Raw genomic sequence first — 24,037 nt, 5'->3', positions numbered from 1 at the left:
AGATCACAGAATCACAGAATCATCTAGGTTGGGAGAGACCTCCAAGATCACCCAGTCCAACCTCTGACCTAACACTAACAAGACCTCCACTAGACCATATCACTAAGCTCTACATCTAAACGTCTTTTAAATACCTTCAGGGATGGTGACTCAACCACTTCCCTGGGCAGCCCATTCCAATGCCTAACAACCCTTTCGGTAAGGAAGTTCTTCCTGATATCCAACCTAAACCTCCCCTGGAGCAACTTTAGCCCGTTCCACCTCATCCTGTCACCAGGCACGTGGGAGAACAGACCAACACCCACCTCGCTACAGCCTCCTTTAAGGTACCTGTAGAGTGTGATAAGGTCACCCCTGAGCCTCCTCTTCTCCAGGCTGAACAACCCCAGCTGCCTCAGCCGCTCCTCATAAGACTTGTTCTCCAGACCCCTCACCAGCTTTGTCGTCCTCCTCTGGACACACTCAAGCACCTCGATGTCCTTCTTGTAGTGAGGGGCCCAAAACTGAACACACTACTCGAGGTGCGGCCTCACCACAGCCGAGTACAGGGGGACAATCACTTCCCTAGCCCTGCTGGCCACACTGCTGCTTATACAAGCCAGGATGTTGTTGGCCTTCTTGGCCACCTGAGCACACTGCTGGCTCATGTTCAGCCGACTGTCAGCCAATACTCCCAGGTCTTTCTCTGCCAGGCAGCTTTCTAACCACTCATCTCCCAGCCTGTAGCTCTGCTTGGGGTTGTTGTGCAGGTGCAGGACCTGGCACTTGGCCTTGTTGAACTTCATAGAGTTGGCCTCAGCCCATTGGTCCAGCCTATCCAGATCCTCCTGCAGAGCCTTCCTGCCCTCGAGCAGGTTGACACATGCACCTAACTTGGTGTCATCTGCAAACTTACTGAGGGTGCACTTGATCCCCTCATCCAGATCATTGATAAAGATATTAAAGAGAACTGGTGATATTAAAGAGAACTGAATATATTAAAGAGAACTGAAGATCTTTCTGTGCTTCTTCTAGACAAAAAGCTATCTAGCTAGTGAAGCTAAAAAGTTGGTATAATGAAAACTGCAAAATGAAAAACAAACTATCTCGAAGAGTCTTAGTTGCTCAACTTTCACTTGCAGTTCACTTGCAGTTGCTTTCAACTTTGCAGTGTCAGAACTTAGTTCCCTATATTAGTTCTTATCATAGTGGATTTTCCTAGAGCAAACAGGTCCTAAAATTCTACTCTGGGCACTTCCTTCCTTCCAAAATAAAATTATAATTTTGGATTGAAAATTGCTAGGAAATGAATATGTATACCAATTTTGTCACAGTAAGTCAGATATAACTGAAAAATCTCCTCAGCAAAACAAAATTATTTTATAGGCTCTCTCCGTGATTTTTAGTCCATTTTTGTTATTAAAGACAATCCAGCATAAACATTGAACTGTTAGCATTTTCTTTAAAATAGAAACTACTGTACCTCACTAACACGCTTCTCATACTCTTTGCATGGATGATGCGAGGGTAGTCTGCCTAGTGGCATGGGAGTAGGGGCACCCACAGTGGGTTTACAGGCTGGTTAAATCTGCTCTCACTAAAACTGTGTGTCATGGCAAAATGAGATAAAGTAAACAGTGTAATACTTATTATTTCTGCTGCTCTTCCTTTAAACTTAAACATATGACATCAAAGTAAGGGGAAGTAGGAAGTCCCACATTAGTCAACAAAAGCTTTATCCTCTTGCAATACAAAAGCTGAAAACTTCCTTTGACCACAATGTAATTTGCTGAATGCTTGTGCTCTTACCACATACAAATGAACGGTATTGCAAAAGGTAGGACAGAAATTCTGAAAGATGGATATCCTGTTTTACTTGGGGCAAGAAAAAACATGCTCATATAAGAAAATGAAAGCAAGCTATGTGGTAATGAATTCAGCCATTAGTTCAATAAAGCACTAGCAAATTAAAACCACAAGTCAGTCTAAAAAAGTTCTCTGCATTTTTTTTGTTTGTTAAGATGTCTTATTGTAAATGTTTTCTTTCTTTCTCTCTTTTTATTTTTATTTTTTTTGTTTTTATTTTTAATGTATAGTATCTTGTTTCATACTTTATTACGGCTCAGTAGGTATACTGATTTGACAGAATATGCTGGCTATCTCTAAGGCTCCTAGACAAAATTGGATATTTTTCCAAGAATTTTGGCTGTCCTAATCTTTATGCTGTTTTAAAAATCTTTCACCATGAAACATTGTTTTAAAGTGCTTTTTCCTCTATTTTGGCCAATGGCATAATCCCCTGAAGTAAATTTTCTAATCCTGTGAAAATACAACTTTTTCATTTGCCATTCCGAGACAAGATTTTGATAGATCAGCCATAGTTAGAGGAACAATTTCTGTCTGCATCAGTGTAAAAATGGCAACAAGTAAGTGTTTGTGGAAGTATGCATAGGTACCAGAGACAGATTTCTCTGTATGGCAAACTCGCAGTCATTGCAGTCTTCCCTTGGTGCGCTCTGTGCAGTGATAGCTTTGTGCATGATCTCTAGAAAACCTTCAGCATCTGTAGTCTCACAAGTCTCATTGGATTTGCACTAAACCATGTAGCAGAAGGAAGGGTTATTAGGTGGCATGTAAGAAGAGCCCAAGCATACATCCACGGTTCCCTGATATATTCCTTCAGGTTCCAATGATCTTTGGCTCAGTGACTTCAGGAACCTGCTGTTTTATTATTGTAACTGAGAACCCTTGATGATCAAATTAATGAGAAAAAGATATTCAAACATATTTTGAATCGATCTAAGCTTTTAGCTGCCACAGCATCCTGTGGAAAGGAGTATCACAACCTCAGAATGTACTGTTTATTTCTAACTTTCAGCTTATTATTGTCCTTTTAAACTCTCCTCCCTTCTGAGTTTGTATGAAAAGAGACAATTTTTCACCTTTTCTGCACCATTGTATGGTTCTGTAGACCTCTGAAGTTCCCTTTTCAACTATCCCCTCCCCAGGCTGAACAGTCCTAACATTTTTAATAATTTCATATTTAGAAGCTATCCCATACATTTGATTGTCCCTGTTAGTCCTTGCAGTACTCCTTTTTGGTTATTTCATCTCTTTTTAAAAATACTTGACTATGAAAGAATTTAAAATGCAGGCACACTTTAAATTTAGTTGGTGAGATGATAATTGTTTCTGTCATACTCTTCCTGACGATTTTTTTTAAAATTATTTTTATTTAACGCAGTCCTACTGGGTATTTAATGGATGTTTTCATAGCCCTTTCTGTTATAACCCCAAGATCTCATTCCTGAGCAATAATGTTTAGTTCAAAGCTCATCATTCTGTTTGTGAATTTGGGATTTTTATTCAAACAAATTTATCCACAAGCAATTTAATCTCCCAGCAATTCAGAACTGCTTCTGTAGTTTTTCATAATTAACCCATGTCTTTATTACTCTTAAAAAGTGTACATAAAATATATAGAAATGCTCTACTAAGTCAGAGAAATGGTCTGCCTAGTTCAGTGTTCTGTCTCTAACAAGGAATCTAGGTGATGACATGTCATTGCCTTGTCAATTCCCCTGTTGATTTAGAGATATATTGTCCCTGAATTTGCCTGACCCTTTTCTGCACCTGCTGATGCTCTCTGCCTCAGCAATTTATCATGCCAACAATCTCCAGAGTGTCACTACTTTCAGCACAAAGAGTTAGAATAGTGTCATCAGCAAATATTGCTACTGAAGTATTTTGAAGTATTTGACCTTTTCCCCATAATGCTGGAATATATGACAAAGCGAAGGCTCTAACACAAATGAGTGGGATTCATTTGGTGTTTTCCTCCACTGAGAAAAAGACTATTCTTTGTGGTTTCTTATTGTTTAATCATTGCTTACCCATGCAGAATCCTTTATTTTTACCTTGTTGAAACTTTGTTCCTTTAAAAGACCATGTCAAATGCCCTTTGGAGATGTAAGTGGACTATATCAACTGGATTTGCCTAGTTAGTCTACATGCTCATAGACTTCTTCAAAGAACCCCAATAGATTTGTGAAGCATAACTTTCAATTTGGAAAGCATTTGTTGAGTCTTTCTTGGCATGGCATATGTATCTGTCTTCACCCATTTACTTGACCTTTTTTTTTTTTTATACCAGTTTCCCTAGCATGTGGTACTATGACTTAAACTGACATTGCTCCAAACGATGTGGCTTCAAGAGATCAATGATAAACTGTACTGTATACGGATACATGATGTACATACACACACTACTACATACATATATATACATCAAATTGAATTCATTTTTATATACTTATATATACAAAATATATAAGAAAAATATTATACAATATTATAGTTATTATAAAATATATGATATAATAATTATATATCTGTATAAATATATGTATTTTAACAAGGCATTTCCCCCTTTCTACTGTAACCAGATATCCTGCAATTGCAAAGATGATTTTAGAGAGTGACATGATTGACAATTTTATGAAACTTTTCATGGAATTATGAAATTCGTACTTGAATAATTCTAATTTGGGGATTTCCCTAGGAAACATCAACTCTTAGTAAAACCCACTGGAGAATTTGCATACAGTTGTAGAGGAAGGAATAGTACCATGCAACAAGTATGACTCCAATGGCATTTCCATCATCACAATTTCCTTTATTCCACAACTCATTAAAAAAACAACAACAAAGAGACTCTTTTTCACTGAACTGCCTCTAAACACTCATGAGGTTGAAATAGGCTTGTGTGTAAGGCATGTTTTAACATTGATGAGGAGTATAGATGGATCATGTAGCACATGAACCCTTCCTGGCTAGCACATGTCCCCAGGAGCATTGGTATCTTAGAGTCTCTGTTTTTTGTTGGAGGTGATGCCAGCACAGAACCTGTCCCCACATCACAGCTGAAACCAATGGGAGTGCCCACTTATAGTAATTCCGTAATATTAAGGACACGCGTAACTCTCAGGAGGATCCAAGGCCACAGACTTTGTGAGGAAGAACATTTGGATGATAACAACTGCTCACACAAGAAGTAACAAGAGCATGTCCAGGAATCAGACAATCAACCATATAGCACTGAATCTCAACTGAATCATGCTGGAACTTTGCAAGGAATGGTGTGCATGTCTTCAGTTTTAGATGCAGCCTTATTATTTCTGTTCTGCAAAGTAGTGTATGTGTGAAACATTTTTCTTTGATAAGATTATCACTTACAAAATTAATTATGACTGTTTCCAATCCATTGTAATTTATCATTTTTGTTATTTAAATCATTTGCCATTTTGACGTATATTGACTCTCACGTTTATGACGTGAATGTAAAAGAAATGTCACCATTTGAAATATTAACAAGAGGACTTTGTATTATCTCCGTTTTAGAGGATATTGAAGCAAATACATGAGAAACTATAGTCTTTACTGTTTGAATAACATTGTGGTTTGTGAAGAAAAAGATTTCATCACACTTGATGAGTTGAGAAATGGTAGTATGTGAATGAGAAAAATAGTGTCTAGACATTACTTTTTTCTCCCTCAATGTAGTTATTCCATTAACCTAGTTTATTTGTGTTTTATTTAATGAATGCAGATCTCATTCCTTTAACAAGGAGGCCACCCAACTTCATTGTTCATATGCACACTTTACAAAGGTACTTCTTGCATCCTCTTTTAACACATGGCTCCACTAAAGCTGCTCTAACATTGACCAGCATGCACTAGAAGAACAATTTAACTTGTTGATTTAATGCACTGTTTACCTCCATCAGATTTGGGTCTGTGATGTAGTGGTCAGATTTAGAAATAGGTCTGGGAAAACCTTCAGTACTCAGTGCAAAGCTGTGCGTAACAAAGAGGAACTTTACTCTTGGAATCCCATTTGGGCTCATTCCGATGAGAGACTCCTTTACTCATCAGCAGACCTGGACTCGTGGTCTAATCACCTGCTTCTGGGTACTTGTATCTATCCAACTGACTTCAGTACTCCTTAGCTGTACCCTCCTCTCCTGTAGGTAACACTACATTCTGCCTAGGCCCTGAAGGCTCTAATAGGCTTAAATTACCTTGACAACCCTCATCTGGACCTCCACCCCACACACCCACTGCCCATGGGCCCAGGAGATCTATTTAAGCTCAGGCCCAGGCTTTCAATACCTAGCTTGAGCTATGTTGTACTTTCAGTATATCTTTTTTCAGTACTCTTTTTTTTTTGGTTATTTTTTGGATTTCTTGGTGTAACCTTGGATTTGACTTTCTACCTTGCCTTTGCCTGATGGTTGCTGGTGGGACCTCTGGTGGTCATGGCTCCTGCTCATAGGTCTGTGCTCTCTTGGTAAGTTCTCTGCCTGTGCTGACCTTACCCTTGACTCATGCTTCCTGACAGAGCAGCTCTCTTCTTGCTGCTCCCACAGACTAGGAGCCTTAGGAAAATGGGAGGCCAGATAGCAGACCTTACTGGTGAAAGCTAAGGACAGAATAAAAACCACTGAGTACTTCAGTCTACTCCATGTCTTCTGTAACTAGTTTCCTTGCCTCATTATGCAGCATGGCTGTGTCTTCCTTAGACTTCATTTTGTTACCTTTGTGCTATAGAACTCCTTATTACAGACCTACACATGCCCTGCAAGTTCCAACCCAGAGGAGCTTTGGTCTTTCAACTTCACTCCTGTGAATTGAAGCAATATTCCTGTATTCCTCCTGGGCAGCCTGTTTCTGCTTCAACCTTCTGCATGCTTTTATTTTGCATTTGTGCTCAGCCAGGAATGGACTGACCTTTCCATGGGGTCTTTCTCCCACACTTGCTTTCTGCATGTCAGAATGGGCTATTCTTTACTTTGAGGAGGCTGTTCTTGAAGACCAGCCATTTGGCCTTGCATCCTTTTTCCTTCAGGGTAGTCTCTCATGGGATCCTGACAAGATCCCTGAATAAACCGAAATCTGCTCTCTGGAAGTTAAGAGTTCTGATTCCACCATTTGTCTTGCACAATCTTCTCAGGATCTTAAACTGAAAAATCTCATGTCCTTTGTAAACTCCAATTGTAAAATGTATCCTCTGTAACCCTAACGAGGCTGTATCTCTGGGTACATGCACAGACTTGTGTTTATTTTCTAAGCTGTGTGGATCTGTATACAGACACCTGAAATTGTATTGGGTTAACCCTACCACCAGAGATGTGGAGAATGGCACCACCTGCGGAAGTCCTTCCTGAGCTGAGATCTCTGCACTGGGTGCCAGGTGCTGCTTCTGTAGATGGTGAAGGTTGCCTCCAGTGGTGCATCACCACTACTGCTGCACAGTCCTGAGTGGATCCTGAGCCTTTCTACACCTCTGCTCTGCCTGGTCTCGCTGACAAGGTGCTGGGGCTCTCAGACCAGAAGTCCTCTGGAGGCAGAGGTGTAGATAGTCTCCAGCCAGGAAGCAGTCCGAGAATCCTGGCTGCTAGAGGTGACAAAAGGAAAAGGATTCAGAAACTACTAGCATCAGTAAGCTATCAAAAGATGATCCGAAATTGCCCTGAGTAGTCTTCATTTAAAGGTAAACTTAAAGCTTTGGGAGAAATAGATTTATTATTTCAAGTGGCAGAAATTGTTTTGCATCAGCAAAAAACACTAATACAAATGCAACATTCATTTGGAAAGTTATTTTTAACAAATGCCCTGCTTTTTCCCTCAAAGAGATCAAGTGCCTGTGAGCCACAGTGCCTTGTGTGGCTGCAGTCTGCATTTGTTCTGTGCATTAGAAGTCTATTGATAGTTCTTACCAAAGATTGGGAAAGCTGGCTGTTACCATGCAGGAATGGGACACAGCTAACTTCTGGGATGGACTGTGCTAGCTCAAAACTCTCCTCCCCTGTTGCACCATTTCAGTGTAAATCAAATTTATTTCCAGGCTCTCCTGCAAAGCAGATGCTCCTTGCTGAGCAGAAACTGCAGCTTTCGAGACATCAGCTCACTGTAGGAGATATCCTGAGGGGGTAATGGAGTTAGCACTGGACAGAAATATGAATACTAAGTCAAAGTAGTATGTACTTCCAGTGTGAATCTACAGTTAAAATGTCAGTCCCTCACAGTGGTGCTGCCTCTTCTGATCTGTAAACAGAGCTTCAGTGTATGTTTTTATACGCAGGAAAAATTGTAGGTTTTCAATAGTTTTAGTCCACTCATTTTCTAATGCAAAGCCAAATTCTATGAAATGGCCATTAGCTACTATTTCTGCTTGGACATGAGCAGCGTTTTTGTCCTAGAATTCAGTCCCGGTCCCAGCTGTGCCATTGTGGGCCATGGTTTGCTGGACCACAACTCAGATGTCAGTTAGGTTTAACTGGGAATACTAAGAAGTTTTATAAGGCAGTTTTGTGTGTGGAAGATAGATGATAAAGCAGCTGAAAATAAGGATAAAATAGCCCTAACTTCACAGAAGTAAAGTCCAAAATGCTTTAATTTGCCTTTGGTGAATTCCAGGAAAATATTTTTTTTTCATTTGGTGTTAACCTGACTTACGTGAATAACAGCTAAATAAAGAAAAAAATAAAGTCTTATAATAATCTAATAAAATAAAACAACAAACCCACAGCTCTCAGGGGATTTAAAGTACTAATATGTGTTTAATGGAGGGGCTAAAAAACATAGTTGTGTGTAATTATGGCAGGAAAACGATCCCAAAGCTGAACTGCAGAGCTTCCCGAAGGTGGCAGTCAGTAAGGTATGCCTAGGGAGAAAGAGGAGAGCAGGCTTTGCACTGCATTCTTCATATGCCTTCTGACAGAACCTTTCCAGCCCCACCTCACTTGGGGCCATAGGCTCTTTGAGCCCCAGCTATCCAGGTTATGAGGATCCCCAGAGGCTGCCCCTGAGCCAGAGCAGATGGCAAGTGCAGCCGGCATTTCCACTTACTGTCAGCACTGGCTCCCTGTGGCAGCTGCTTTCCGGCCCCAATTTACCTGCAGCTCTAGGCTTCTTCCCTCACCCTGAAGCTGTACAGTTGTCAAAGCCATCAGTCTTTCAATTAATTGCTTGGGGATTTCTTGCAAGTATTTTCCTCATGTCCCAGTTCTAAAAACATCTTTTTTTTTTTTTCTTTCACTTTAAGCATCTTAAAGCCAGTTTACTTCTCATTTGAAGTTTAAAAAAAAAATGTAAATAATGAATGTACGGGAAAAAATCTCTGCGGTTTGAAGCTGCATCTTTGTGCTCCCCTGAGCTGCTCGGGTCGGAATGCCCCACAGCTGGCCCTGCCCGGGGCGAGCATCCTTCCCCTGCCCCTTGTCCTGGGAGCGCACACGCGGCGCGCAGAGGCACCGGGGCCGCGGCGGGCGCTAGGTGGTGCCAGCTGCCCGAGCATCCCCGGCTCCGCTCTTCTCCGGGCTCCTCTCGGCCGCTGCAGGCGTTTCTGGTAGCGCCGTGGGAGCCCGTGGTTTGCTCCTCCAGCAGCGGGAGTCCGAGGAGTTTAATTAAAGCCAGAGCATGCCACTTATCACCCTCGCTTACCTTCGGCAATAAATGCTTAGGTTACAGGAAAGCAGATAGTGAGGTCACGGTAAGGAGATAGGAATCTAAATATTGATTAGTTATAAATAATCCTTTAGATACTATTATTGAAGTACTACCACAGCCCACAACTGAATTTTTCATGGCAGCAAACTTTCAATAGCAGTGAATTGAGTTACTCGGCCAAACGTACCCTCAGGGTCGGCTTTGCAGAGGATGGCTGCTCAGTGGTGCAAAATACGTCCCCTTTAACCTGTTTAAGGTCAGGAACCAGAATCACATGTCTCATCAAAACAGGTTATCAAAGGTGATTAGGACAGCACAAGCATGGATTCGCAGAGTGAGCAGCAAGCAAGACAGCTCTCTGGTCCCATAGTGAAACATGAATGGGCCTTGGAAATCTTTCTCCTGGGAGACATCATTGGGTGACAAAATCTGGGCCAAAGCTCTTTACGCAAATATGTAGAGGGGAGAGGAATTGACGGGGGTTGCGAGAAACCTTCTGGATTAATTTAAAACCATTTTTAGGAATAGGAAAATTCACTTGCCAAAAATGCCAAGTGGGCTGCATTAACAGAGACCAGTGGAAAGGCACAATACAAATTAAATTAAGCAGAGAAAAATGCTTAGTTCCTCTTTTTCAGTCATGCCCTTTGGTCAAATAGTGAATCATTTTATGATTAGAGTTTGTGCTTTATTCTGTGGAGCACTCTGAGATGCTGAGCTCCCTGCATCACCGTCAGCTAGGAGAAGTTGCTAGAACTGGTGAGGAAAAAGGAGAGTTTCAGATAGAGTATTAAAAAATTCTGCATGAAATGCTATTTCTGTGTTAAAATGGAAAACTCCAAATACATTGGAGTATTATTTAAAATGCATCTGGTTTGTTCCTTTTGTGGCTGTGGATGGCAGAACCCCTGCCTTGTTGTCTGGCTTGGCCACCAAAGGAGTCCTGTGTTGGCTGTGCTTGATGACAGGTGAAGTCTTGTGGCAACTTTAATTCAGCCACCCAAGCTATAAATCCTGCTTGGTATTGCAGCAAAGTTTTAACAACAGTTCTGTCTACCTCTGGCATTTGCTTCTTAGTTACATAATTCATTCTATGCAAAAACTTAGGGAGAAAACATGAAATTACAGTATTTTTAAAGTTAGCTAAAACTGGAACAAGTCCATAGGTGACAGTAAAAGAGATAATGTTTGAATTTAAATTAGCAAAACACAAAATGACACAATTATTTAACATTATTGCCAATTTAGTGTGTATATATATATTTATAAAAGATTGGCTAGGAGGGTGCAAAGCAGACAGTAAGGCTGGAATGGAGGCTGCAGGTTCTTGGGTGACTCGGGACAAGACTCCTTCCCTATCACAGCTAATAGATGTGACTGTAAAAGATGACTGCTACAAACTGTAGCTGATCCATTGATTCCAGATGTGCTCAACAATTAGTAGGTAGATATGGTATTTAGAATATACTACTCAAACTAAAGGAAATTGTTATGATACACTAATAGTTCCAAAAGATTGTTTTCTAGTTAGCAAAAAAAAGACAAAGTCAGACATTCAGTAGTGGTAAAGCTTTGTCTGTGGTTTTGTGACGGTTCTGTAACAATTCTGTATTAATTTGAAATGGTTTATAATCCACCAGGACAAGATGTGAATAACCACATGTGCCAAGGCAAAAATATTGTGGTGAAGCAGCGAGCAAGCCAAATTAGGCACAAACTGTGAAGACGACCATGCAGGATACGAAGAAAAGAAATTAAGGTATGTTGGAAAGCTAAAGTGAGCTGTGGTAGGGGTTTAAGTGAATGCTTTAACTGGCAATTTGCAGTTGGAACATGGGAAATGCCAGAATACTTTATAATGTAATGTTGCATAGTATAGTAATTAGTATGTATATTATATTGCATGTTATAATTATGCAACATTATGATACCAATTTTATATAATGTAATATGGCTGTAATTCTATAATTGCAGTAAATTATAATATTCCATACACCAACACATAAGTCAATAAGATTCTAAAGCATGTGGAGCAGGGTTGCACAAACGTGTTTTTCCTTTCTAATGGGCTTCTTGGAATATTTGGGTGATCCCAAAGTAATGGGACCAAAATCCAAAAATGAATTCCTTGTCACTTCACCTCACATTTCTCATCAGTTTTACATCAGCTTCTATCTTTGGCAAAGTTTAGCAGTAGATGTACATCACAGAATGATCTGCTGCCAAAGCTGCCAGCTAATGCCACTAGTTACCCATGATAGTCTCACATACCTAATATTTACAGTCCTGAGCTCCAGCCACAAGGCTGCCTCTAGACCGGCTGAAATGGCAGAAAAAAAGAGGCATTTTGTTACTATGTGCCATTATTTTTCAGAGCTGGTAAACTCTTGGTTCTTAGCTCCAGTAAGCCTCCTTCTAAGGAAAGTATGCTTTGCTCTAGGCACTCTGAATGCATGAATCATTTTTACTGTATGCCTTACATGTAAAAATATTATTATTTAAATCTAAGATGGCTTATTAGTAAAATTGTTCAATAAACACTGCTGCATAATACATTTCATACACTGGAAGCTTTTAAGTCTAATGTGCTACACAATGTACTGTGTGCCTTCAGTGGAATACAAATACAGGCAGTTGTTCGTGTCTTCACTAGTGTTGGGCAGGTCTTTAAAACATCGCAGTTACTGCTGTCCCAAGCTCTCAGCTCTTGGTGTGCAGTTACCCACCTGCAGTTCCCTGCCAGGCTCTCAAATATCTGGAGAAAATGCAGGTGGAAGTTTGCAGCCGTCAGAAATTCTTACTCAGAGCATCATTATGTGTATGAGGTCCTTGGTTGGGTTCTACTGATGTGTGATACAGATCCTGAAAGAATGTTTGTCATTGGCATCATTTGCTTTCAATAAATGTTCTTAAGGTTACATGTTGAGCTGTTTCAGGAAATAATTAAATTTTTATATTTCTTATGTAAGTTGGCAGCTACCTCTCCTACATCCCTCCTCATCAAATACAATAAAATAGAGTTTCTGCTTTCTCCATATTTTGTGTTGTCTTTCAGATAATTCTTAAAGGTTAGAAGCTTAAATGGTGTGTGATTGTGTTAGAACTTATTTTGATATTGAGATGACAATACTGAGTAAATGAGGATTTACATCAGCAATGTTACTGATGGTCACTGCAATATAAAAGGAGTTGCCATATATGATTTTTTTAAAAAACATTTTTGAGACGGAGAGTATATTCATTTTTTCAGATGTCTAAACTGGCACACCTTGCCCTTTACAGACTGGAATACTCACTTTCTTTTTGCAGGTGCCCATTTTTATACATGGTAATACAGACAAAGTGCAGGAACAAGAATAAGTCAACACTTACTAGTCTGTGCAAGTGAAGAATTCAATTACTAGGAATGTTGATTAACAACACTCCTACAAAGTTCCTTAATTCTTGGTCTTGCTCAGCATCTGCATAGCCTGTACCAGGTAGTTTCACAGCTTAATCATGCTTTGCTTTGCACCCATTATCTCCTCTTGTTTTTCAGGTAGTCACTTCTTCTTGTGTTGGAAGACTGTGAGCAACCATTCACTTTCTTTATGCCACTTATGATTTTAGAGGGTTTATCTCTTTGTTTGAGTCCTTTCTCTTCCAGACTGAGGAATACAAAGACATCAGATCAAGATCTCAGACTTTTTTTTTAATGCATGTGCATGTAACTTGCAGCTGTGTGAGGCAAGCACTGAAGAGAACTCACTCTGTCAAGATGTCACAAAAAACGAACTATGAACAGCACTGGAAAAACATCTCTGGAATACTAGGATTTTGCAGTAAATTTCATAAGAAGTCTGATCCTGGGAAACTGACTTAACTTTGATTAGAATTAAATGAGCAATTTCATGCTGATGGGATGTAGGCAATGGTTATTAATTATTCATTTGATCTGTTTCGGAGTGCTTTGATCCTTGCAGAAGCAGAGTTGCATCAGTAAGGCCTCAGCCATATAGGTATTGGATATTTATGATATTCTGTGGTGTTGGATAGTTATGGCTGCATTACTGAATACTGATTTCTTAGTTAAGTATGTTGCTGCTTCAGCTGCATACAGGGAAAGAGAGCCAGACTGCAGCCTTTTGTATTTTGGTTCAATTTCTTTGATTGCCTCTCTTCACCTTTCAGAAGAGCAATGCGTTGGCTGAATGACTTGTATTTGAAATCTGTCTTTATGTTGTTGCTAAAGAACCTGAGCTGCTGCTGTGCTGAAACCTGGCAGTCTTACATTTGTCAGCAGCATGAGGAAAGAGACATGAGAGAGGCATGGAGAACAATGTGGAACTGGAGCCTGTGGTAGAAACAGTCACTGTCCTCTTCAATAATTGGAAAGGGATGAGGTCCTACAAAAGCAAAAAGACAGATTCAAATGATGTTCAATGGCTGTCAAGTTTTATAGCCTTAAGAGCGGTTAATGGATCCCTCCTGCTTTGCCTCTGATTGATCTCTGCATGGTCCACACTTGTTCCAGGCATTGGCACCTCCAACCCCTTTGGGTTCTGTTGGGGAACCTTGCCATAGCAGCTCTGCTACTCAGAATCTTGCTCCCTTTTCCTTGTCTCTCGTATACTTGATTTAGTGTCTCCTACACTTGGTTTATATCCATTATTTTTAAAACATCACCAGTTTAAAACCTTTGTCAGTGCTTTCATTTTAGATGTCCTGATGTTAACTTGGTACAACACCCAGAACAGCACACTGAGCAAACTCTGCTCTACGTGCATGGTTGCTTAAAGTGAGCATAATATGGCACAGCTAGCAGAGGTGGTGATTTCACCCTCCTTTTTCATTCCTTTCATGGCAGCAGTATCCCCCTGACATGAGCAAAAGCCATTTGTGTGGTCACGCTGTGCTGGAAGAGGGAACTGGTTACTGGTCTGATTGTTTTAGCTAATTTTCAGCTGGATCAGTTTTTCATCCTGATTCTCTATAAGCAACAGAGAGGCGAGGATGTGGGCCAAGAACAGTGCCCCAGGAGGGGGAGAATCTGACTTTCCTTTCATGGAGATCCAACTTATGTCAGGATAAAGAGTTTGTGAGCCTGTCAGAGTACACTTCTGACGGTCACAGGCAAGCTAACCTTGCATTAAAAACATTGCATATGACCTGCCAAGTCATTGTAGTATCTAACTACACATAATGACTCTGTACCTAATTACAACAGCACAACTGTGTATTCAGAAAGGTGGTAATTGAAATAGGCTATGGTAAAAATTGTTCAGATTTATTTTCTAAATTTCCTTTTCACCTCTTATACAGAGTGGAGAATCACTTTAATCTGATATTGCTTTTTACAGGAGTAAAGGTGCCCAGGAAGGTCTGAAAAAGGAAAATACTAATTTTCTCCCTATGCTTTGACAAATGAATTTAAGTGGAAATACCATTTGGAGGTCAAACATAAGAACTAACTGACATTTTTTAACTGCTTTGGAAAATGCAAAGCAGCAGTACTGCAGTTCAGGAATCTTCCCTCTTGCAACCTTCCTCCCCTAAAAAAGTTCCAATAGGTTTTGGAGGGTTGGGAAGAATTTCTGTGGTCAGACAAAAATGATTTAGGTGCCTTAAAGAATTGCCTACCTTGTCTGTACTGTTGGTGCATTTTGCTTGAATGTTAGTTATTTTTTTATGCTCCTGTTTTTATTATGGAATTTCCTACTGAGTTCATTCTAGACTGTAGAAGTTGTTTAGCCCATAACTGCAGGTTTTAGGGGTGTTTTTAGATATCATTAGCCTATACTAAGGACTGCTTTCAAGGTAAACATAAAATTCTTGTAGTCGGCTGAATAGCCTTTGGGGCTTGTTATAAAGAAATTTCTGTTTAAAGACTGGTACTCTATATTTTAATAACCAGGTCAAGCAGAAGTAAAACAGTGTGTTGTTTTTTTTCTTGGAGGTTTTTTAAACCACGGTTGTGATATCACTCATTATTCACTTGAGATGACATTAGAATAAATTAATATTAAAATATTTAAATGTAGAAAAAAGAGTTTGAAAATTTACAAAAAATTGATCACCCGAGATACAACGTTGGTGTTTCATTATTCACAGATCTCTGAGTTGCTGGGCTGAGGTACCTCATTACCAATATTTCTTTAATGCTGACTGGACTGTATTCAGGCAACATTGTGTACAAACTATTTAATAACTGCTTTTATCAACAGCCTAAGTTGCAGGTGCAAACTGGAATACCCTTCACCTGCAAACTATAGCAATTTAAGCTTCCTAGAGATGTGGTTGATGCCCCAAGCCTGGCAGTGTTTTAGAGGCATTTAGGTAACAATCTTAATATGCTCTTCCTTTTGGTTAGCTCTGAAGTGATCAGGTAGGTGGACTTGATTTTTCTAGGTCCTTTCAAACTGGAACCAATCTGTTCTAGAATTTTATTAAGAAACCAAACAAACATAGAAGAGAGAGGATCAGTTTTTCTTGAAAGGTGTGACCTGAAGAGAGATCGCAGGTGTAATAAAAAGGACGTTTAAATTTTTTTCAGCATTTTTTGGTGTTGACTTCAGCCCATATGCAGAGAGAGGAGGTTTCTCAGCCCCTTGAGGAGCTTGGCTCATCCTGAATAAATAAATGGTGCCTCAGCCAGTTCCCCTTGCTCACAGCCCTGAGGTGTGGGGTAGAGAAATCCCTTTGCAGCCAGGGATGTGCCCTGCTCCAGAATGCAGTGGCTGAGCTGGGTTATGGACAGGCAGAGAACGGGTGCCGATAGCCCAGCAGATGGCTGAAAGTCTTTAATCTGAGCAATAATGCTAACACAGCCATATGGTCCAGAGCTGTAGGAGAAATCATTTTTCTAATAGCAGGCAATATCCAGAGTTTAGCTGGGGGGGAAAAAATGGCAAGCTTTCTAGTGATTTAAGTCCATTGACAACTGCAGCGTGGAGGAAGAGCTGTGCAGCTATTCTGGACCATTTACATCTTGACAAGAACAAATCCATCAGCTCAATTACAGACAGTTGTGCTTTTTGTGCAGAAATCTTGGCCTCCATCTAATCTGGGCAATGTTGTTCTGTAGATGGCTGTCAAAAGCAGACCTTGTTCGGTGCAAACAAGACAGGGAAGTGCTCAGCCCATAGGGTATGTTAGCTGGGCAGGGGTCCCAGCATCACTGTACAGAGGGTGAGAGAGTTCCCAGGGGGAATGTGGTCCTAATGCTGTCAGGGGTGGTGTCACCCAAGCCAGATTTCAGCAAAAGACAACACAGGAGAACTAAAGCCCCTTGATGATGGGCTGAGAGCTGGGGAGGGCAGGGGTCTTTGGAGGTGATGTGGCACAGGTTGATGTGTGTTGGCCTAACCAATGTTGCTCTTACAAGTGTTTCCCCTTGAGTTTCCCCTTATTCTTAGGACCACTTGATCTTTGGTCTGTAAGTGCTTTTAGAAATAAGTCTCAAAAAGTACCCTTACCTTTGTTTTTTAAAAAAATCTTCTCTATTAGGAATTGTCGCATCCATTATATTTATTTACTTACCCTCTTTAAATCCCTAGCAGAGAAGCTTAAGGTTTTGCATTTGCAACTGTGTTATGTTAATGAAAAGACAGCTTTAAAATGGATTAAAAGCAAGCAGAAGATTGAATGACCTTTAGTGCACAGACACTAAAGAGATGTAGGTTTCAGCAAGCGGGCCTGATTTTGCTTGTGTAGGCCTCGCGGGTTTCATGGTGTTGTAAGGTACTGCAGGTGCTGTAGGCCCATTTTAACTCCTGTCTGATGCAATGCATCGAGAGTGCTCGAATCTACCAATACAACAGCACAGCACGTGCCCTCCTGGTTCATGAAATGCTCCTGTGGCCACTGTATTGGACTGAAAAGTGCAAGGTAAAGCTGGGGTTGGCACATCAGGCCAGGGAATTCAGTAGGTTAATGATTTGCGTGGTACTAAGGCTTAAGATAAAGTGGAGGAAGGCGCCTTTCTGGGCTTCCAGGCGTGTGGTCTCAGATCTCAGCCTGTGAGGAGAAAAAACCTTACTGGAAAGTGGTATCTCATGGGAAAAGTCTTCTGTTCCACACAGCTCCGTGGTCTAAGGGGAATAGAACCAAAGCTTTGGTATTAGCTACCGCCCAAGAAACAGTTTGATGCTGTCTCAGTGGACTCTGTCACCCAGACATTAAAAACACACTTTAAAATGAGCTTTAACTACTTTTTTCCCCTTTTTTTTTTTTCCTCTCCCTTTCCCCCCTGGGGAAAGTTTCTTATTCCCAGGCATCAGTTCAGCCAATGCAGAATTGCCTGGGGGATTAATGAATGCAGGGAGAACAGCAAGATTTAGAGAAGACGCAGGTGGGCGGAGGAGGACTGCTGAGATGAATGTTTCTAGGGGACAAACTATGTTAAATTTTCTGCTTGCATGAGGGAAAGCTTGTACTGGTTGCACAGGCGTGGTGGCGGAGATCACAGGAGTAGCGGGAGTGACCCAGGATCAAGCTGTGAAGCCAAAAGGAAACGTGCTTGAGGGGAGGAGGGAGTCTTCAGATCCTTCCAGCATGACAATGTCTTCGCATATGTTCCTTATCAACCCCCTGAATGAGCAGTATGGGGTCAGTACACTCTGTGTGCATGCACTTGTCTTTCTTAGGTATCCAGCAGGCTAACTTGATTCAGATACTCTGCTTTTCCACACCCCTGGGGACAGAGCAAAAGTATTTCATGCCTTAAATGTGACAAAAACAAACCTGAGAGTCATCTTGCATAGACTCCTATGTGTCCGTTTTGTGCCATGGTCTTATCAAAGGCTCATGGGTAGCGTTGGTTTGGGAGACATGTTAAAAAAATTGGCAGCATGTTACTGACTAATTGCTTCATTTAAACTGGTGAAACAAAGAAGTTCAAATTCAAAGCAGAGGGATTCTCAAAGAGCTGCAGGTGTTTCCCTCTGACAGCCTGCTGGTTTGTTTTTTTTCTTTAAATTTATGCTAGTTGGCAGAAGTAATAAGTATAGAATAAAAATCCAGTTGGTTTCTACACCACCCCCTTCACCCCTCATTTATCAAGGTTTTTCACAGTTTCATTGTACTGTACCCTAATTTCCTGAGCTGCTAACCAAAGTCCTGCAGGGCAGAACATGCTGCTCTGGACAAGGAAGACCCTGGAAAAGCTGCAGCTGAAAGCTCTTCAAGCCTCTTCCTGAGAAGTGGATCTGAAGTACATTGCTACCCCCCTCCTGTCTTTCTCTTCAACACTGAAAACATTTGGAAATTTTTCTTGTAATGTCAATTAAAAAGGTTTGATAGCCTGCTCCAGATCTTCCTTTGGCAATTGTGAGAGGGCTTCCCTGTTCCTCAGGATGGGGTCTGTATCCTGCCAGCATCTTTAGGGAACGTAGTAGAAATGCTAGGCACGTTGGAGGACATGGGAAAGTGGGAGCGTGCAGGTCATTGCATAGAGGTTGCAAATAAGCTGCAGAGGGGCTGAAAGACAGCTGGTTTCAAGCACACTAGTCCTAGACCGGGGTATGGAGTAGGACAGGAGGAAGTTATCTGTGGTCATCTCTTCACATTCCTAGATAAAGGCCAAAATATTATTTGCTGAGGCAGTAGCTGGAGAGGAGATGTGGAAGGGCTGGGAGGGCGCAGCCTGAAGTCAGAGATCGCCTGTGGAAGAGCCCTCTGTGCTAAGCTGCTCCACCTCGAGAAAATCTGGAAATATTTCACTTGTCTTGCACTGATGCTGTTTATTTAACACTTTTTTCTTGCTGAGAATGGGCCCGGTCTTGCCTAAGGATAGATTAAATCCATGAGACTCCCCGGATAAGCTGCTGTTCTGCAAGCGGCAGTGTCAGTCTTGGGAGTTTAGCAGCCTTCCTACATGAACACAATGCTTAAAAAAAAAAAAAGTCTGGAATTACTGGAAGCCTCCCCAAAGGATGCAAGGGGAGAGCTGTCATATGGCAGAGGATGGATTTTTTCTAGAAGCTTTCCTTAACAACACAAATGATTTGGGTTTCTGCTAAACCATGGGATTTGCCCTCTTTTCACCTCTACTGTGATTTCTGGCTGGCAGGAATCAGCAGAGGCTTGGCTCAGGCTGGGGGCCACCATCCTGCCAAGAGGAGCATTGTGGCACTCAGAAAGCCCAAGGATTGCTGGCAGTGTCTGGAAATTGATGTGCACTGCGACAGTGCTGGGGCTTTACAGCAAGGGAAAGGCTTGAATGGAATGAAAGTGAGTGCTGGTGTTGAAGCAGAGACACCAAACTATGGGAGGAGGTGGTAGAAAAGCCTAGAGGCTGAGGGCTAAAAAGCACCCTCTGCAGGAACTTATCCAAAATATCATCTAAATCATTTTGTCAAATCTGGGAGGGAAGTCTCTTAAGAAAAACAAAAAAAAAAAATTTAAGCAAGCTAGTATTTCTTTAACAAAGCTCAGAAAAAAAAAAAAGGCCAGTAGAAGAAAATGCATACCAAACTTGTTCCCTCTCCCCTCCCCCCCCCCCCTTTTTTTTCCCTTCTCCAAAATTGAGAATGCTGAATTTTGGGTCATTTTTAGAGTTTCAAAGTCTCATCTTACCTAAGACAACTTGAGCACAGATGATGAGGCTGATTTTTATCTAAATGTGCGTTGTTTATTGTTGCTTGCTTCACTATCCAAAAAACTTTTAAAACCATACTGAAGGAAAATCATTTTCAATCATTTTGCGAATATCTACAAGTTTGTGAGAACTTCATCTGAATAAGTCCTGAAGAATCACGTTTGTACACTGTAAGTGCTCTGGATCAAACAACCCTTTACACTGTGGATGCTTTTTGTTGTAAGATTAAGGCTTATGCTTTTATTTTTAGTCACAGGCCTGACCTAGAACTAAGGATCTCTGAACTTTGGGGCTGTTTCCACCTGAATCTCTAGACTGAGAAATGCCTCTGTGGTCTTGCATGTCCATGGAAAAGAGCGTGCTCTGTTCTTCCACTGTAAGCAGGTAAATGTACCTGTTTTAAGAACTGGTTTGGAGTTTAATTATTAATAATTTTTCTATTTAGGATACACCTTTACCATAAAGCCTGGACATTATGCAGAAATTATCTGAACAAGGTCATTATGTGTCTGTGTGTGCTTTTAAAGGAATTAAAACTGTATTGAGCCCCATATGTGGAGAGCAAACTTGAAAATGTGTATAATGCAGAGCTCTTTTAGAGGATCTTAACAGCTGATGACCAAAGGCACAGAGGAGTTATGTTGCTCTGCACAGAGGATGTGATACTGCTGTGTTCTGATCGTGCAAAGCAGGCAATGACCACTGCCCATCAGCCTCTCCAGTGCAGTCCCATTGTTTGCTGGTATTCCCAGAGTCCCTCAGCCACTGCTGGCTTGTGTAGTCCCTCAGCTCGCACGTTCTCTGGCCCTGGTCTGGACCAGGGCACGGAGAAAGCCTTGGGGCTGCCAGGGGCAGCTCTGCATTTGCCTCTTGCCACAGGATGGGTTGGTCTGTGGGACAAAGGCTGGCTTTTTAACTTCAGAGGTGCTCACGGGATGGGGTGTTTTGGTAGCCAGTCTAGCTATCATCGCACAAGATGTGTGTTGCCAGCTATGGATGGCTCTCCTCCTCATGTGATTTTGCCACAGAAGCATTGCAATGTTTTGGCTATTTTCATTATTACTTTACCGAGGCGAGATGCCCCGTAATGAGTATGGTAGCATCCGCAGTTCTTCCTTTCTTCTTGTCCTTGATTATTTCCTTGCAGGGTCTAATTGGGAAGGGAAAACTCCAGGAGATCAAGCTGTACAGTAATTAAACTCACGCTAAAGATTAAATGAAAGTTTTTAACCCTGTTTGAATACAATATTCTAAATTTTGTGGGACTAAATTTTCATTTGGGAAGGAAACTTGGTGAGATTTGTTGAAGCCATTGATATTCTTTTCTGGACTTTTGGGCTCTGTAAGAACAGCAGGGACCTGACTCCAGGCTCACATAAAGCAAATAAATCCAGGAAAACATTTTCACCATGTCTTTGATGGTACCAATATGTGCTAGACCTATTTTGTTAAGCTGTATTTAAAAATGCATTTATCTTAACTTGCTTATCAAGATGCATTTCACATGCTTCATCATGGTGATCAGACTTTAACAGGAATTTCTCAGTTGATAATCTGCTGTGCCACAGGAATGGCAGGTTAGAAGTCAAGACTCTGGGGACTAAATTATGGTCCCTTTGAAATCAGTAGGCATCTTGCCAATCATGTTGGATTCTGCTCTGTTTTGCTGTTTCACATAGATTCTGTTCTTGATTCTTATCAGCAACGTGCTCTGGGACCTCAGCAAGTTATTTAACTCTTCCAGTCTCTTACTTTCTCCAGCAGCATTTTACAACCCTTCATTTTATTTGTAATATAGCGTGATCAACACATAAATACGTTAGAGAGGTGTGTGATACTCAAAACAGAAGGATGATCAAATATTCCTCATGTTATCACTGATTTCCTGTTCAGGAAAGGCCAAAGATATTTCCTATGTTGAGAATTAAAAATTGTGTAGGAGAATATTTTCCATTCTGTGGGTAACTTTCTGATCCCCTGTCTCCATATGTCTTCCAGGCAAAACTGCTTTCGAGGTAAGTGGCAGGGCTATGTGAGTGGAGTTGAAAGATTTTATTTGGCACTTGGCACGCATGTAGGCAGGGTGCTGATGGAGCAAGTGTGAGTGATGAAGCTATACAGGGGCATGTTTTCTCCAGTGTTGTAGGGACACAGCAAGCAACACTAGTGCAGAGAAGAGAAGCAGCCATATTATTCCTCAGAAACTGCAAATCTCACTATTTCTCTAGTTTAACTTCTTACATCTAAAATAATTAATCTTTCACCTGCTGCAGAAAGGAGAATCCTATCTGTGGCTGTGTGTCATGTTGCTTCCATGGCTGGGCCCACAGTGATCAGGCCATTGCTCAGTGAGTTGATTGGCATGATGGAAAACCAAGCCACCAAACAGGCAGAGGATGGGGCAAGGGTGGAGAACACTAAATCATGCTCCTAGCATTATGGTAGAATTCAGCCTCTACTTACTAAGGTATTTTTGTGCCTGAAATCAAAGGAAACTGAGCTCTTGAATACTTTTGGCTACATCTATGCTGCTAGAGACATCTACCTGCAGGAACAACCCTTTTTCCCAGGTGAAGTGTCTCATGTCCAGAAAACAGCACCAGGGGATATCTCCTCTGACACTTGCATGGTGACCCCGCTGGGCAAATAAAATGGGCCAGATCCCAGCCATCCTGAGGGGATGCTGCACAGCTGGTGTCTATGGATAAGCTCTCTTTCCAGAACAAGGCAGTCTTGGCCTTCTTCTTTGTTAAGAACAGTCACCAGCCCATGGTGTTCCCTGAAGTCAGCCTGGGCAGTGCCTGGGAGGTGAAACCAGGCCAGGCAGCCTGTTAGAGATTCAGCAGTATGGGCAGTGCTCAAGTGGGTGTCCTGGCCCCATTTAGCTCGCTAGTATGTGTGTTTCCTTTGTGACCCAAGACCTCATTTTTATTTTGTGGTACTTTTGCAGTTGTCTGCATGAGCGCTGGGTCTCAACCTGCCAGATGTTTTTGCAGCATGATGCTAGGCTGTATGGCAAGAGGGCACCTGTGGGGTGTCTTCAGGTTGCAAAGCCAGCTAAGGTAGTCTCGGAAGATTGATGTAGGTGGAAGGAGCCAAATTGGTGATGGCCTCTTATTCTTTCATTGGGGAGTGGACTGTGGGATGAATGTCAGCTGGACAGAGCCAACTTTTGATGCAGCTATCAGAAGATCGAAGAAGCGAGCCATAAAATGACATACCTGCAGCATAGATGCCCCCAGCTTTGTGTTGCTGGGTCTCGGGTGCTTTGGGATCCCTGGGTGGGCAGAAAGAGCTATGGTAAGGGCAAGGTACGAAGGTGTAAAGAAGCGGGACCGCCTGAGCTGCCATAAGGTCGTGGGGCTGCCCGTGACCATCTGCTTGCTCGCCTGACCTATTTGGCTCCCTTTGTTCAAACCGAGCTGTGCCGCCCTCTGCCAGGCCCTGCAGGTGCTGTTCTGAAACCCAGACCGGGGAAAGAAGTATGCATTTACGGAAAGTCCTTTTCCCTCCCTTTCCTTTCCCTTTTAAGGCTCTTGGCCAAGCTGTGTGATTCTTATCTGGTCTCTGCAGGGCCGTTAAGTGAGGTCATTCAGGAAGTTTAATTAATCCTGTACAATTGTCGCTACATCCTTGGCTGCACATTGTACTAGGGCCCAGCCCACTACTACAATGCATCTTACGACAGCTGAACATCTGTTTAAAAACTGATTGCCAAGATGAGGTACTTGCTAAGACTAGTTTTCCCTCCGGCTGTATGTATGCGGCTCAACACAATGTTGTGTAACGTCGTTGAAAGAAAAAACAGAAATTCCCTCTGCTCGCAGGATCAACTGGTAAAGCAAACTAAAATAATCTGGGAAACGTCAGTTCCGAAATATCCATGGCAAAGAAATGGGCTGTCTGTTCAGCTTCTTTCCCAGGCTGGTGCCATCTGGGGCGCTGCGTTATGAGTGGGCACTGCACTATAAG

At 41.7% G+C, this 24,037-nt stretch overlaps 1 long non-coding RNA gene across 1 annotated transcript in view; it reads left to right on the top strand.

The window, feature by feature from the left end:
• Positions 1-6: 6 nt before the first annotated feature.
• Positions 7-24,037, top strand: part of LOC308189879 — a 52,536-nt gene continuing 28,505 nt past the window's right edge. Inside the window, exons 1-3 of the long non-coding RNA XR_013946695.1 lie at positions 7-6,328; positions 11,130-11,248; positions 13,028-17,355. This is a non-coding gene — a long non-coding RNA (uncharacterized lncRNA). The remainder of the gene's footprint in view (positions 6,329-11,129; positions 11,249-13,027; positions 17,356-24,037) is intronic.

Source organism: Anser brachyrhynchus, assembly GCF_964034855.1.
Source record: "Anser brachyrhynchus genome assembly, chromosome: 2".
NCBI lineage: Eukaryota > Metazoa > Chordata > Aves > Anseriformes > Anatidae > Anser > Anser brachyrhynchus.
This window is presented reverse-complemented; position numbering and strand designations above follow the sequence as displayed.